Source organism: Rattus norvegicus, chromosome 15, assembly GCF_036323735.1.
Source record: "Rattus norvegicus strain BN/NHsdMcwi chromosome 15, GRCr8, whole genome shotgun sequence".
NCBI classification, from domain to species: Eukaryota; Metazoa; Chordata; class Mammalia; order Rodentia; family Muridae; genus Rattus; species Rattus norvegicus.
In genome coordinates this window covers 9,272,050-9,286,648 of record NC_086033.1, presented here as the reverse complement: position 1 = coordinate 9,286,648, position 14,599 = coordinate 9,272,050, and positions in this window count along the sequence as shown.

The window sequence follows — 14,599 nt, the reverse complement described above, 5'->3', positions numbered from 1 at the left end:
CCCACAATGCCTATAATACAACTCACAGACCATAAGGAGCATAGAAGGAAGACCAGGGTGTTGATGCTTCAGTCCTACATTGAGTGGGGAATGGACAATTATGGGAGGTGGAGAGGAAGGGGGACCAAGGAGGGAGAAAGGAGGGGGAGGAAATAAGGGTGGCAGCATCAGGATCTAGAGGAGATGTGAGCAAGGTATAGATGGCCAGGAAATCAAACAAAAATATATAGTAGGGAGGATGAGGAAGTGGGGATAGCCACCAGAGGGTCTCAGATACCAGGGAAACTCGAGGCTTTCAGGACCCAAAGAAGGGGGCAGGTAGATCCTGTAGAGACCTCCTCCAGCAGGTAGGTACTGCCCCAGGACAAGGGATCGGGACACCCACACACCTCAAAGTTTTTAATCCAGAAATGTTTCTGTCCAAAGGGAGAACAGGGATAAAAAATGGAACAGAGACTGAAGGAAGAGCCAACCAGGGACTGCCCCACTTGGGGATCCATCATATCTGCAGATACCAAAACCCAACACTATTGCCATGGTCAAAGGGTGCTTGCCTACAGGAACCTAATGGGACAGTTCCTGAGAAAGTCTGGCTAGCAACTGACCAATGGAGATGTGGATCCTCGGAGCCAACCATCAGACAGAGCTCAGGAAACCTGGTTGGGGAGCTCGTGGAAGGACTGGAGGAATAGGGGAAGATTACAACCTTATTGGAAGAATAACATAGGCTGGCTTGACTACCCAGTTCTCCCAGAGTCTAGAGCACCAAGAGATCCATGGCTCCAGATACATATGTAGCAGAAGATGGCCTTGCCTGACAGCAATGAGACGGGAGGCCCTTGGTCCTGGGAGGTTTGATACCCCAGTGTAGGGAGAGGCTGGAGGGGTAGGGCAGGAGAGTATGGCTGGATGGGGGAGCACCCTCATACAGGCAAAGGGGAGGGTGGAGGGTAGATGTGGGATTGGGGGCTGGTGGAGGGGTAACCAGGAAGTGGGATATCATGGGATGGGGGATTCATGGAGGGGGTAACTAGGAAGTGGGATATCATATGAGATGTAAATGAATGGAAAGATTAATAAAAAATAAAATAAAAAACTAATTCTGCATACAAAAAAGGTAATTCATCAAAGAAGGTTTAGCGAGCAATCTTTCAGGCTAGGACTTTCTAAACGATGTTTGCATTCCTATAACGAAAGTCATTTGTGACCTTTGAGTAAACAATGTCCTTTGATTTTTATCATGTTTCTGACTGTGTGGGCTCAGATACTGTAACCACAGGGTAAACAGGTGGATTGCAAATGACATATTTTGTTTGTTTGTTTTTCAAGAGCTCATAGACCTTGAACTAATCCTTTTTTTTTTTTTTATTAACTTGAGTATTTCTTATATACATTTCGAGTGTTATTCCCTTTCCCGGTTTCCGGGAAAACATCCCCCTCCCCCCTCCCCTTCCTTATGGGTGTTCCCCTCCCTACCCTCCCCCCATTGCCGCCCTCCCCCCATAGTCTAGTTCACTGGGGGTTCAGTCTTAGCAGGACCCAGGGCTTCCCCTTCCACTGGTGCTCTTACTAGGATATTCATTGCTACCTATGGGGTCAGAGTCCAGGGTCAGTCCATGTATAGTCTTTAGGTAGTGGCTTAGTCCCTGGAAGCTCTATTTGCTTGGCATTGTTGTACATATGGGGTCTCGAGCCCCTTCAAGCTCTTCCAGTTCTTTCTCTGATTCCATCAATGGGGGACCTATTCTCAGTTCAGTGGTTTGATGCTGGCATTCGCCTCTGTATTTGCTGTATTCTGGCTGTGTCTCTCAGGAGCGATCTATATCCGGCTCCTGTCGGTCTGCACTTCTTTGCTTCATCCATCTTGTCTAATTGGGTGGCTTTATATGTATGGGCCACATGTGGGGCAGGCTCTGAATGGGTGTTCCTTCAGTCTCTGTTTTAATCTTTGCCTCTCCCTTCCCTGCCAAGGGTATTCTTTTTCCTCTTTTAAAGAAGGAGTGAAGCATTCACATTTTGATCATCCGTCTTGAGTTTCGTTTGTTCTAGGGATCTAGGGTAATTCAAGCATTTGGGCTAATAGCCACTTATCAATGAGTGCATACCATGTATGTCTTTCTGTGATTGGGTTAGCTCACTCAGGATGATATTTTCCAGTTCCAACCATTTGCCTACAAATTTCATAAACTCGTTGTTTTTGATAGCTGAGTAATATTCCATTGTGTAGATGTACCACATTTTCTGTATCCATTCCTCTGTTGAAGGGCATCTGGGTTCTTTCCAGTTTCTGGCTATTATAAATAAGGCTGCGATGAACATAGTGGAGCACATGTCTCTTTTATATGTTGAGGCATCATTTGGGTATATGCCCAAGAGAGGTATAGCTGGATCCTCAGGCAGTTCAATGTCCAATTTTCTGAGGAACCTCCAGACTGATTTCCAGAATGGTTTTACCAGTCTGCAATCCCACCAACAATGGAGGAGTGTTCCTCTTTCTCCACATCCTCGCCAGCATCTGCTGTCACCTGAGTTTTTGATCTTAGCCATTCTCACTGGTGTGAGGTGAAATCTCAGGGTTGTTTTGATTTGCATTTCCCTTATGACTAAAGATGTTGAACATTTCTTTAGGTGTTTCTCAGCCATTGGGCATTCCTCAGCTGTGAATTCTTTGTTTAGCACTGAACCCCATTTTTTAATAGGGTTATTTGTTTCCCTGCGGTCTAACTTCTTGAGTTCTTTGTATATTTTGGATATAAGGCCTCTATCTGTTGTAGGATTGGTAAAGATCTTTTCCCAATCTGTTGGTTGCCGTTTTGTCCTAACCACAGTGTCCTTTGCCTTACAGAAGCTTTGCAGTTTTATGAGATCCCATTTGTCGATTCTTGATCTTAGAGCGTAAGCCATTGGTGTTTTGTTCAGGAAATTTTTTCCAGTGCCCATGTGTTCCAGATGCTTCCCTAGTTTTTCTTCTATTAGTTTGAGTGTGTCTGGTTTGATGTGGAGGTCCTTGATCCATTTGGACTTAAGCTTTGTACAGGGTGATAAGCATGGATCGATCTACATTCTTCTACATGTTGCCCTCCAGTTGAACCAGCACCATTTGCTGAAAATGCTATCTTTTTTTCCATTGGATGGTTTTGGCCCCTTTGTCAAAAATCAAGTGACCATAGGTGTGTGGGTTCATTTCTGGGTCTTCAATTCTATTCCATTGGTCTATCTGTCTGTCTCTGTACCAATACCATGCAGTTTTTATCACTATTGCTCTGTAATACTGCTTGAGTTCAGGGATAGTGATTCCCCCTGAAGTCCTTTTATTGTTGAGGATAGCTTTAGCTATCCTGGGTTTTTTGTTATTCCAGATGAATTTGCAAATTGTTCTGTCTAACTCTTTGAAGAATTGGATTGGTATTTTGATGGGGATTGCATTGAATCTGTAGATCGCTTTTGGTAAAATGGCCATTTTTACTATATTAATCCTGCCAATCCATGAGCATGGGAGGTCTTTCCATCTTCTGAGGTCTTCTTCAATTTCTTTCCTCAGTGTCTTGAAGTTCTTATTGTACAGATCTTTTACTTGCTTGGTTAAAGTCACACCGAGGTACTTTATATTATTTGGGTCTATTATGAAGGGTGTCGTTTCCCTAATTTCTTTCTCGGCTTGTTTCTCTTTTGTATAGAGGAAGGCAAATGATTTATTTGAGTTAATTTTATACCCAGCCACTTTGCTGAAGTTGTTTATCAGCTTTAGTAGTTCTCTGGTGGAACTTTTGGGATCACTTAAATATACTATCATATCATCTGCAAATAGTGATATTTTGACCTCTTCTTTTCCGATCTGTATCCCCTTGATCTCCTTTTGTTGTCTGATTGCTCTGGCTAGAACTTCAAGAACTATATTGAATAAGTAGGGAGAGAGTGGGCAGCCTTGTCTAGTCCCTGATTTTAGTGGGATTGCTTCAAGTTTCTCTCCATTTAGTTTAATGTTAGCAACTGGTTTGCTGTATATGGCTTTTACCATGTTCAGGTATGGGCCTTGAATTCCTATTCTTTCCAGGACTTTTATCATGAAGGGGTGTTGAATTTTGTCAAATGCTTTCTCAGCATCTAATGAAATGATCATGTGATTTTGTTCTTTCAGCTTGTTTATATAATGGATCACGTTGATGGTTTTCCGTATATTAAACCATCCCTGCATGCCTGGGATGAAGCCTACTTGATCATGGTGGATGATTGTTTTGATGTGCTCTTGGATTCGGTTTGCCAGAATTTTATTGAGTATTTTTGCGTCGATATTCATACGGGAAATTGGTCTGAAGTTCTCTTTCTTTGTTGTGTCTTTGTGTGGTTTAGGTATAAGAGTAATTGTGGCTTTGTAGAAGGTATCCGGTAGTGCTCCATCTGTTTCAATTTTGTGGAATAGTTTGGATAATATTGGTATGAGGTCTTCTATGAAGGTTTGATAGAATTCTGCACTAAACCCGTCTGGACCTGGGCCCTTTTTGGGTGGGAGACCTTTAATGACTGCTTCTATTTCCTTAGGAGTTATGGGGTTGTTTAACTGGTTTATCTGTTCCTGATTTAACTTCGATACCTGGTATCTGTCTAGGAAATTGTCCATTTCCTGAAGATTTTAGGAATATAGGTTTTTATAGTAAGATCTGATGATTTTTTGAATTTCCTCTGAATCTGTAGTTATGTCTCCCTTTTCATTTCTGATTTTGTTAATTTGGATGCACTCTCTGTGTCCTCTTGTTAGTCTGGCTAAGGGTTTATCTATCTTGTTGATTTTCTCAAAGAACCAACTTTTGGTTCTGTTGATTCTTTCTATGGTCCTTTTTGTTTCTACTTGGTTGATTTCAGCTCTGAGTTTGATTATTTCCTGCCTTCTACTCCTCCTGGGTGTATTTGCTTCTTTTTGTTCTAGAGCTTTAAGGTGTGCTGTCAAGCTGCTGACATATGCTCTTTCCTGTTTCTTTCTGCAGGCACTCAGCGCTATGAGTTTTCCTCTTAGCACAGCTTTCATTGTGTCCCATAAGTTTGGGTATGTTGTACCTTCATTTTCACTAAATTCTAAAAAGTTTTTAATTTCTTTCTTTATTTCTTCCTTGACCAGGTTATCATTGAGTAGAGCATTGTTCAATTTCCACGTATATGTGGGCATTCTTCCCTTATTGTTATTGAAGACCAGTTTTAGGCAGTGGTGGTCCGATAGCACGCATGGGATTATTTCTATCTTTCTGTACCTGTTGAGGCCCGTTTTTTGACCAACTATATGGTCAATTTTGGAGAAAGTACCATGAGGAGCTGAGAAGAAGGTATATCCTTTTGCTTCAGGATAGAATGTTCTATAAATATCCGTTAAGTCCATTTGGCTCATGACTTCTCTTAGTCTGTCGACATCACTGTTTAATTTCTGTTTCCATGATCTGTCCATTGATGAGAGTGGGGTGTTGAAATCTCCCACTATTATTGTGTGAGGTGCAGTGTGTGTTTTGAGCTTTAATAAGGTTTCTTTTACGTATGTAGGTGCCCTTGTATTTGGGGCATAGATATTTAGGATTGAGAGTTCATCTTGGTGGATTTTTCCTTTGATGAATATGAAGTGTCCTTCCTTATCTTTTTTGATGACTTTTAATTGAAAATTGATTTTATTTGATATTAGAATGGCTACTCCAGCTTGCTTCTTCTGACCATTTGCTTGGAAAGTTGTTTTCCAGCCTTTCACTCTGAGGTAGTGTCTGTCTTTGTCTCTGAGGTGTGTTTCCTGTAGGCAACAGAATGCAGGGTCCTCGTTGCATATCCAGATTGTTAATCTATTTCTTTTTATTGGGGAGTTGAGGCCATTGATGTTGAGAGATATTAAGGAATAGTGATTATTGCTTCCCGTTATATTCATATTTGGATGTGAGGTTATGTTTGTGTGCTTTTCTTCTCTTTGTTTTGTTGCCAAGACGATTAGTTTCTTGCTTCTTCTAGGGTATAGCTTGCCTCCTTATGTTGGGCTTTACCATTTATTATCCTTTGTAGTGCTGGATTTGTAGAAAGATATTGTGTAAATTTGGTTTTGTCATGGAATATCTTGGTTTCTCCATCTATGTTAATTGAGAGTTTTGCAGGATACAGTAACCTGGGCTGGAATTTGTGTTCTCTTAGGGTCTGTATGACATCTGTCCAGGATCTTCTGGCCTTCATAGATTCTGGCGAGAAGTCTGGTGTGATTCTGATAGGTCCGCCTGTATATGTTACTTGACCTTTTTCCCTTACTGCTTTTAATATTCTTTCTTTATTTTGTGCGTTTGGTGTTTTGACAATTATGTGACAGGAGGTGTTTCTTTTCTGGTCCAATCTATTTGGAGTTCTGTATGCTTCTTGTATGTCTATGGGTATCTCTTTTTTTAGGGTAGGGAAGTTTTCTTCTATGATTTTGTTGAAGATATTTACTGGTCCTTTGAGCTGGGAGTCTTCACTCTCTTCTATACCTATTATCCTTAGGTTTGATCTTCTCATTGAGTCCTGGATTTCCTGTATGTTTTGGACCAGTAGCTTTTTACGCTTTACATTATCTTTGACAGTTGAGTCAATGATTTCTATGGAATCTTCTGCTCCTGAGATTCTCTCTTCCATCTCTTGTTTTCTGTTGGTGAAGCTTGTATCTACAGCTCCTTGTCTCTTCTTTTGGTTTTCTATATCCAGGGTTGTTTCCATGTGTTCTTTCTTGATTGCTTCTATTTCCATTTTTAATTCCTTCAACTGTTTGATTGTGTTTTCCTGGAATTCTTTCAGGGATTTTTGCGATTCTTTCAGGGATTTTTGCGATTCCTCTCTGTAGGCTTCTACTTGTTTATTAATGTTTTCCTGTGTTTCCCTAAGGGAGTTCTTCAGGTCTTTCTTAAAGTCCTCGAGCATCATGATCAAATATGATTTTGAAACTAGATCTTGCTTTTCTGGTGTGTTTGGATATTCCATGTTTGTTTTGGTGGGAGAATTGGGCTCCAATAATGCCATGTAGTCTTGGTTTCCGTTGCCTGGGTTCCTGCGCTTGCCTATCACCATCAGATTATCTCTAGTGTTACTTTGTTCTGCTATTTCTGACAGTGGCTAGACTGTCCTATAAGACTGTGTGTCAGGAGTGCTGTAGACCTGTTTTCCTCTCTTTCAGTCAGTTATGGGGACAGAGTGTTCTGCTTTCGGGCATGTAGCTTTTCCTCTCTACAGGTCTTCAGCTGTTCCTGTGGGCCTGTGTCTTGAGTTCACCAGGCAGCTTTCTTGCAGCAGAAAATTTGGTATTACCTGTGGTCCCGAGGCTCAAGTTCACTCGTAGGGTGCTGCCCATGGGCTCTCTGCAGCGGCAGCAACCAGGAAGATATGCGCCGCCCCTTCCAGGAGCTTCAGTGCACCAGGGTTCCAGATGGCCTTTGGTGTTTTCCTCTGGCGTCCGAGATGTGTGTGCAGAGAGCAGTCTCTTCTGGTTTCCCAGGCTTGTCTGCCTCTCTGAAGGTTTAGCTCTCCCTCCCATGGGATTTGGGTGCAGAGAACTGTTTATCTGGTCTGTTTGCTTCAGGTTCCAGCGGTGTCTCAGGCAGGGGTCCTGCTGCTCCTGGGTCCTCCCCCACGGGAGCCCAGAGGCCTTATACAGTTTCCTCTTGGGCCAGGGATGTGGCAGGGGTGGGCAGTGTTGGTGGTCTCTTCCGCTCTGCAGCCTCAGGAGTGCCCACCTGACCAGGCGGTTGGGTCTCGCTCTCACGGGGTCTGGGAGCAGAGAGCTGCTGCGGGCCGGGATCCTCGGGTGTGGGTAAACACAGAACGTGCCCGGTCCTAGAGGAATTCTGCTTCCGTGTGTCCCGAGCTCGCCAGGCAGCTTTCTTGCAGAAGAAAAGTTGGTCTTACCTGTGGTCCCGAGGCTCAAGTTCGCTCGTGGGGTGCTGCCCACGGGCTCTCTGCAGCGGCAGCAACCAGGAAGACCTGTGCCGCCCCTTCCGGGAGCTTCAGTGCATCAGGGTTCCAGATTGTCTTTGGCGTTTTCCTCTGGCGTCCGAGATGTGTGTGCAGAGAACAGTCTCTTCTGGTTTCCCAGGCTTGTCTGCCTCTCTGAAGGTTTAGCTCTCCCTCCCACGGGATTTGGGGGCTGAGAACTGTTTATCCGGTCTGTTCCCTTCGGGTTCCGGCAGTGTCTCAGGCAGGGGTCCTTTGGCTCCTGGGCCCTCCCCCACGGACTGAATATATGTTTTTATAGTAGGATCTGATGATTTTTTGAATTTCCTCTGAATCTGTAGTTATGTCTCCCTTTTCATTTCTGATTTTGTTAATTTGGATGCACTCTCTGTGTCCTCTCGTTAGTCTGGCTAAGGGTTTATCTATCTTGTTGATTTTCTCAAAGAACCAACTTTTGGTTCTGTTGATTCTTTCTATGGTCCTTTTTGTTTCTACTTGGTTGATTTCAGCTCTGAGTTTGATCATTTCCTGCCTTCTACTCCTCCTGGGTGTATTTGCTTCTTTTTGTTCTAGAGCTTTTAGGTTTGCTGTCAAGCTGCTGACATATGCTCTTTCCTGTTTCTTTCTGCAGGCACTCAGTGCTATGAGTTTTCCTCTTAGCACAGCTTTCATTGTGTCCCATAAGTTTGGGTATGTTGTACCTTCATTTTCACTAAATTCTAAAAAGTTTTTAATTTCTTTCTTTATTTCTTCCTTGACCAGGTTATCATTGAGTAGAGCATTGTTCAATTTCCACGTATATGTGGGCATTCTTCCCTTATTGTTATTGAAGACCAGTTTTAGGCAGTGGTGGTCCGATAGCACGCATGGGATTATTTCTATCTTTCTGTACCTGTTGAGGCCCGTTTTTTGACCAACTATATGGTCAATTTTGGAGAAAGTACCATGAGGAGGTGAGAAGAAGGTATATCCTTTTGCTTTAGGATAGAATGTTCTATAAATATCCGTTAAGTCCATTTGGCTCATGACTTCTCTTAGTCTGTCGACATCACTGTTTAATTTCTGTTTCCATGATCTGTCCATTGATGAGAGTGGGGTGTTGAAATCTCCCACTATTATTGTGTGAGGTGCAATGTGTGTTTGAGCTTTAGTAAGGTTTCTTTTACGTATGTAGGTGGCCTTGTATTTGGGGCATAGATATTTAGGATTGAGAGTTCATCTTGGTGGATTTTTCCTTTGATGAATATGAAGTGTCCTTCCTTATCTTTTTTGATGACTTTTAATTGAAAATTGATTTTATTTGATATTAGAATGGCTACTCCAGCTTGCTTCTTCTGACCATTTGCTTGGAAAGTTGTTTTCCAGCCTTTCACTCTGAGGTAGTGTCTGTCTTTGTCTCTGAGGTGTGTTTCCTGTAGGCAACAGAATGCAGGGTCCTCGTTGCATATCCAGATTGTTAATCTATTTCTTTTTATTGGGGAGTTGAGGCCATTGATGTTGAGAGATATTAAGGAATAGTGATTATTGCTTCCCGTTATATTCATATTTGGATGTGAGGTTATGTTTGTGTGCTTTTCTTCTCTTTGTTTTGTTGCCAAGACGATTAGTTTCTTGCTTCTTCTAGGGTATAGCTTGCCTCCTTATGTTGGGCTTTACCATTTATTATCCTTTGTAGTGCTGGATTTGTAGAAAGATATTGTGTAAATTTGGTTTTGTCATGGAATATCTTGGTTCCTCCATCTATGTTAATTGAGAGTTTTGCAGGATACAGTAACCTGGGCTGGCATTTGTGTTCTCTTAGGGTCTGTATGACATCTGTCCAGGATCTTCTGGCCTTCATAGTTTCTGGCGAGAAGTCTGGTGTGATTCTGATAGGTCCGCCTTTATATGTTACTTGACCTTTTTCCCTTACTGCTTTTAATATTCTTTCTTTATTTTGTGCGTTTGGTGTTTTGACTATTATGTGACGGGAAGTGTTTCTTTTCTGGTCCAATCTATTTGGAGTTCTGTAGGCTTCTTGTATGCCTATGGGTATCTCTTTTTTTAGGTTAGGGAAGTTTTCTTCTATGATTTTGTTGAAGATATTTACTGGTCCTTTGAGCTGGGAGTCTTCACTCTCTTCTATACCTATTATCCTTAGGTTTGATCTTCTCATTGAGTCCTGGATTTCCTGTATGTTTTGGACCAGTAGCTTTTTACGCTTTACATTATCTTTGACAGTTGAGTCAATGATTTCTATGGAATCTTCTGCTCCTGAGATTCTCTCTTCCATCTCTTGTATTCTGTTGGTGAAGCTTGTATCTACAGCTCCTTGTCTCTTCTTTTGGTTTTCTATATCCAGGGTTGTTTCTATGTGTTCTTTTTTGATTACTTCTATTTCCATTTTTAATTCCTTCAACTGTTTGATTGTGTTTTCCTGGAATTCTTTCAGGGATTTTTGCGATTCTTTCAGGGATTTTTGCGATTCCTCTCTGTAGGCTTCTACTTGTTTATTAATGTTTTCCTGTGTTTCCCTAAGGGAGTTCTTCAGGTCTTTCTTGAAGTCCTCCAGCATCATGATCAAATATGATTTTGAAACTAGATCTTGCTTTTCTGGTGTGTTTGGATATTCCATGTTTGTTTTGGTGGGAGAATTGGGCTTCGATGATGCCATGTAGTCTTGGTTTCCGTTGCTTGGGTTCCTGCGCTTGCCTCTTGCCATCAGATTATCTCTAGTGTTATCTCTACTTTGTTCTGCTATTTCTGACAGTGGCTAGACTGTCTTATAATCCTGTGTGTCAGGAGTGCTGTAGACCTGTTTTCCTCTCTTTCAGTCTGTTTTGGGGACAGAGTGTTCTGCTTTCGGGCGTGTAGTTTTTCCTTTCTACAGGTCTTCAGCTGTTCCTGTCGGCCTGTGTCTTGAGTTCACCAGGCAGCTTTCTTGCAGCAGAAAATTTGGTCTTACCTGTCGTCCCGAGGCTCAAATTCCCTCGTAGGGTGCTGCCCATGGGCTCTCTGCAGCGGCAGCACCCAGGAAGATATGCGCCGCCCCTTCCAGGAGCTTCAGTGCACCAGGGTTCCAGATGGCCTTTGGTGTTTTCCTCTGGCGTCCGAGATGTGTGTGCAGAGAGCAGTCTCTTCTGGTTTCCCAGGCTTGTCTGCCTCTCTGAAGGTTTAGCTCTCCCTCCCACGGGATTTGGGTGCAGAGAACTGTTTATCAGGTCTGTTTCCTTCAGCTTCCGGCGGTATATCAGGCAGGGGTACTACCGCTCCTGGGCCCTCCCCCACGGGAGCCCAGAGGCCTTATACAGTTTCCTCTTGGGCCAGGGATGTGGGCAGGGGTGGGCAGTGTTGGTGGTCTCTTCCGCTCTGCAGCCTTAGGAGTGCCCACCTGACCAGGCAGTTGGGTCTCTCTCTCATGGGGTCTGGGAGCAGAGAGCTGCTGTGGGCCGGGATCCGCGGGTATGGGACTTCCGGTAAACACAGGACGTGCCTGGCCCTAGAGGAATTCTGCCTCCGTGTGTCCTGAGCTCACCAGGCAGCTTTCTTGCAGCAGAAAAGTTGGTCTTACCTGTGGTCCCGAGGCTCAAGTTCGCTCGTGGGGTGCTGCCCACGGGCTCTGCATTGGCAGCAACCAGGAAGATCTGTGCCGCTGTTTCCGGGAGCTTCAGTTCACCAGGGTTCCAGATGGAGTATGGCGTTTTCCTCTGGCGTCTCTGAACTAATCCTTATAAGTATCTCAGTGCGTTGAACAATTTTCAAATGCTACTTAGAATTGTTCTAGAAATTAGATCTTAGACAATTTGTCATTTTATACAGAGTGATATCTGGATCAAGCTTCTATTTCTTTTGGCTGTTATCCAGATCTTTGGGCTTCTCAAGGGAAAGGATCTTTCTACCACATTGATAAAATACCATGACAATAGCAACTTAGAAAAAAAGGAAAGGATTATTTGGGCATACAGCTCCAAAGGATTAGGACCCTTGATGGTGGCAATAGTTAAGGCAGCAAGAGCTGGATGCTCAGACCTAAGAGCTGACATCTTGAACCACAAGTATGAAGCTGAAAGGGGGAGGGAGAGAGAGGGAGAGAGGGAGAGAGGGAGAGTGGGAGAGAGGGAGAGAGGGAGAGAGGGAGAGAGGGAGAAAGAAAGAGAAAGAGGGAGAGAGAGGGAGAGAGGGAGAGAGAGAACTAGAAGTGACACAAGGCTTTTACCTCTCAAAGTCCATTTCCCAATTGGTATAATTCTGTGGCAGGGTTTTCCTCTAATGAATAAAGATTTCAGAGAACCAATCACTAGGCGAGGAGTAGGTGGGACTTCTGGATTGGAGAGGGGAAGTGAAGAGGCAGGAAAAGGTGACTCGCTTTTGGATGGGGAGAGCTTGGAGGACAATATGTATTGAATAAGAGGTCTCTGGTTTAGATGGTGGATCTGCCAGGATTCACCACCAGAGGATTTAACTTAGAATGCCTTACAAAGTAGGATGTTAGTTGCTGTGACCAGCGATTGAGTTACCTGTTGATTCTAAACTAAGTTTGCATGGTATTTTCCTTCATGAGGCTACTCAATTGAGTTCTAGAGAAAGGTATGGTGGTGGGGCACTCCAGTCATCCATGGGAATTTGGATGTGTGAGTCTTGTGTGGCAGTGACCTTCCATGGGAACGTAATGAGTCGGGTGGAGAGATTTCAGAGCTCTGGATCAGAGTCTCCATGAGATGAGAACGTGGCAGGCCTGGCAGTAGCTTGGTGGCTTTTTAAATATTTAATGCAACGTAATTCCTCCATTAAGGCCAAGCCTCCTATACCTACCTGAACAGTGCCACCAATTGGGAACCAAGTATTCAAATATCTGAACTTATGGTGTCTAATATTCAAACAATGACATAGGACATAGGTCAACTAGCCTTGTCTGGGAGAACATCTTTGTAGTGTGATGACACTGTTTCTGGCAAGATGTGCACAAATGTCTCCTCGCTCCATCTAGGGAACTGATGGCAGACAGCAGTAAAGATACTACCAAAGTTTAACTTGGTAAACCAATAATTACTGGGGTTACTTACAGGAACATGGATGACTCAAAGGCAGCTGCATTACTGAAAGCCCACCCCAACACAGATGCAACTTGTGAAGGTAGCTCCCTGTACAACTTATGGGCAGCTTCAGAGGTCAGACTTTCCTCTTCTCAGCAGTCCTTACTACTTATATAACCTAAGGGAGGGTTGGAGGTCTTATGTATCTGATAAGTTTTAGGGACATCCTAAGACTTATAAGTTGTTGACTTCCTGAGTCTTAAGAGTCTCCGTTAGAACTTCCTGAGTCTCAGAATACATCCTTTTAGGATAGACATTGGTGCAGAAACATTCTCACAGTTCTATAGGGACAGAATGGCCATAATGCCTTTATTCTGGTGGGTGGCTTGTTAGCCATTACTGTGGTATGCATCCTCAATTTAATCACTAATACACAGACTTTTAAATATGTGCTTGATGAATTCATAATTTAAACTTATTTTAAATGAATGTATACAAATTACTATATTAATATATAAAGAAAATCATTGATTGGAAACAAGATTTCTTCTAGTCAAAGTTGGTCAAGAAACTTTTTCTATAAAGGGTCAGGTGGCAGTTGTACATTCCTGATCACACTATTTCTGTCATAAGCCCTCAACTCTGTCATACACAGTCTGCAGACAAAAGGATACACTTGCATTCTTGGGAAGCTTCATGAAAACTGATGGCAGGGCCTCAAGTTGCATCTGACTGATCTGTCATCTAGACATATAAGATTTTGCTGTACGTGAAATAAGTTGTGAGTGAAGGATGCCAAGATCAGTAATTCGTTTGGCTTTTATTTTGTTATTTTCTTCCTTTGTTTATGGATTCAGGATGTTTCTGCTATGCATTGTTAGAGTTGGCGAAGGCCTCCTTCTTCTTGTTAAGGAGTGCACGGGCTGTGAGAGGCAATCTGTTTTTGTTTGTGCACCATTCTTCAGAGCTCAACACAACGCTCAGGATTAATAAATGCTAACTAATAGGCATTTCTCAGTTCTCTGCCCTTCCTTTTACAGTGCCTCCTGCAGTGCTCACAGAGGCATTAGAATTGGCAATGTTCAGTTATGTGTCCTCGGCAGCACCTTGCTGATTAAATCACACTCTGGAGAGAGTTAACTACAAGGCCATAAGTATTCTTGACAGGTTGTTCTTGCATGGGTTTGGCTTCTCTTGTAGAAAGATTAAAACTCTTGTCACAGCTAGTAAAAAATGAAGCATAAGCAAAAGCACAGAGTGCCCACAACTCACCAAAGACCTTTCCCTAAAACTCAGCATTCTCTGAGTAAGATGTGGTGAGAAGGAACAGCCTGAGTAGAGATGATGATATTGTGTGGTAGCAGGAGAAGAGATGTACAACCTTTGTTGGTCAGGGTGGGCTGTCTTCCCACACATATAAAGTTCATAGACATACAAGTATGTTCTGTTCATAACTTCATTTAGATATATCCAAGATAGTCATCCTTTTTTAAGAAAAAAAAAGTCAAGCTTTCTTTCTCTCTCTCTTTTTAATCACCATAAACCTAATTTTTCCCCTACTGCTCTAAGCACAATGGTTATAAAACTGCCTCCTTCCACTCCTTCCAGATTTTGCTTTAACTGGATGTGTGCCTGAAGCAGCAGGAGATGCTGTC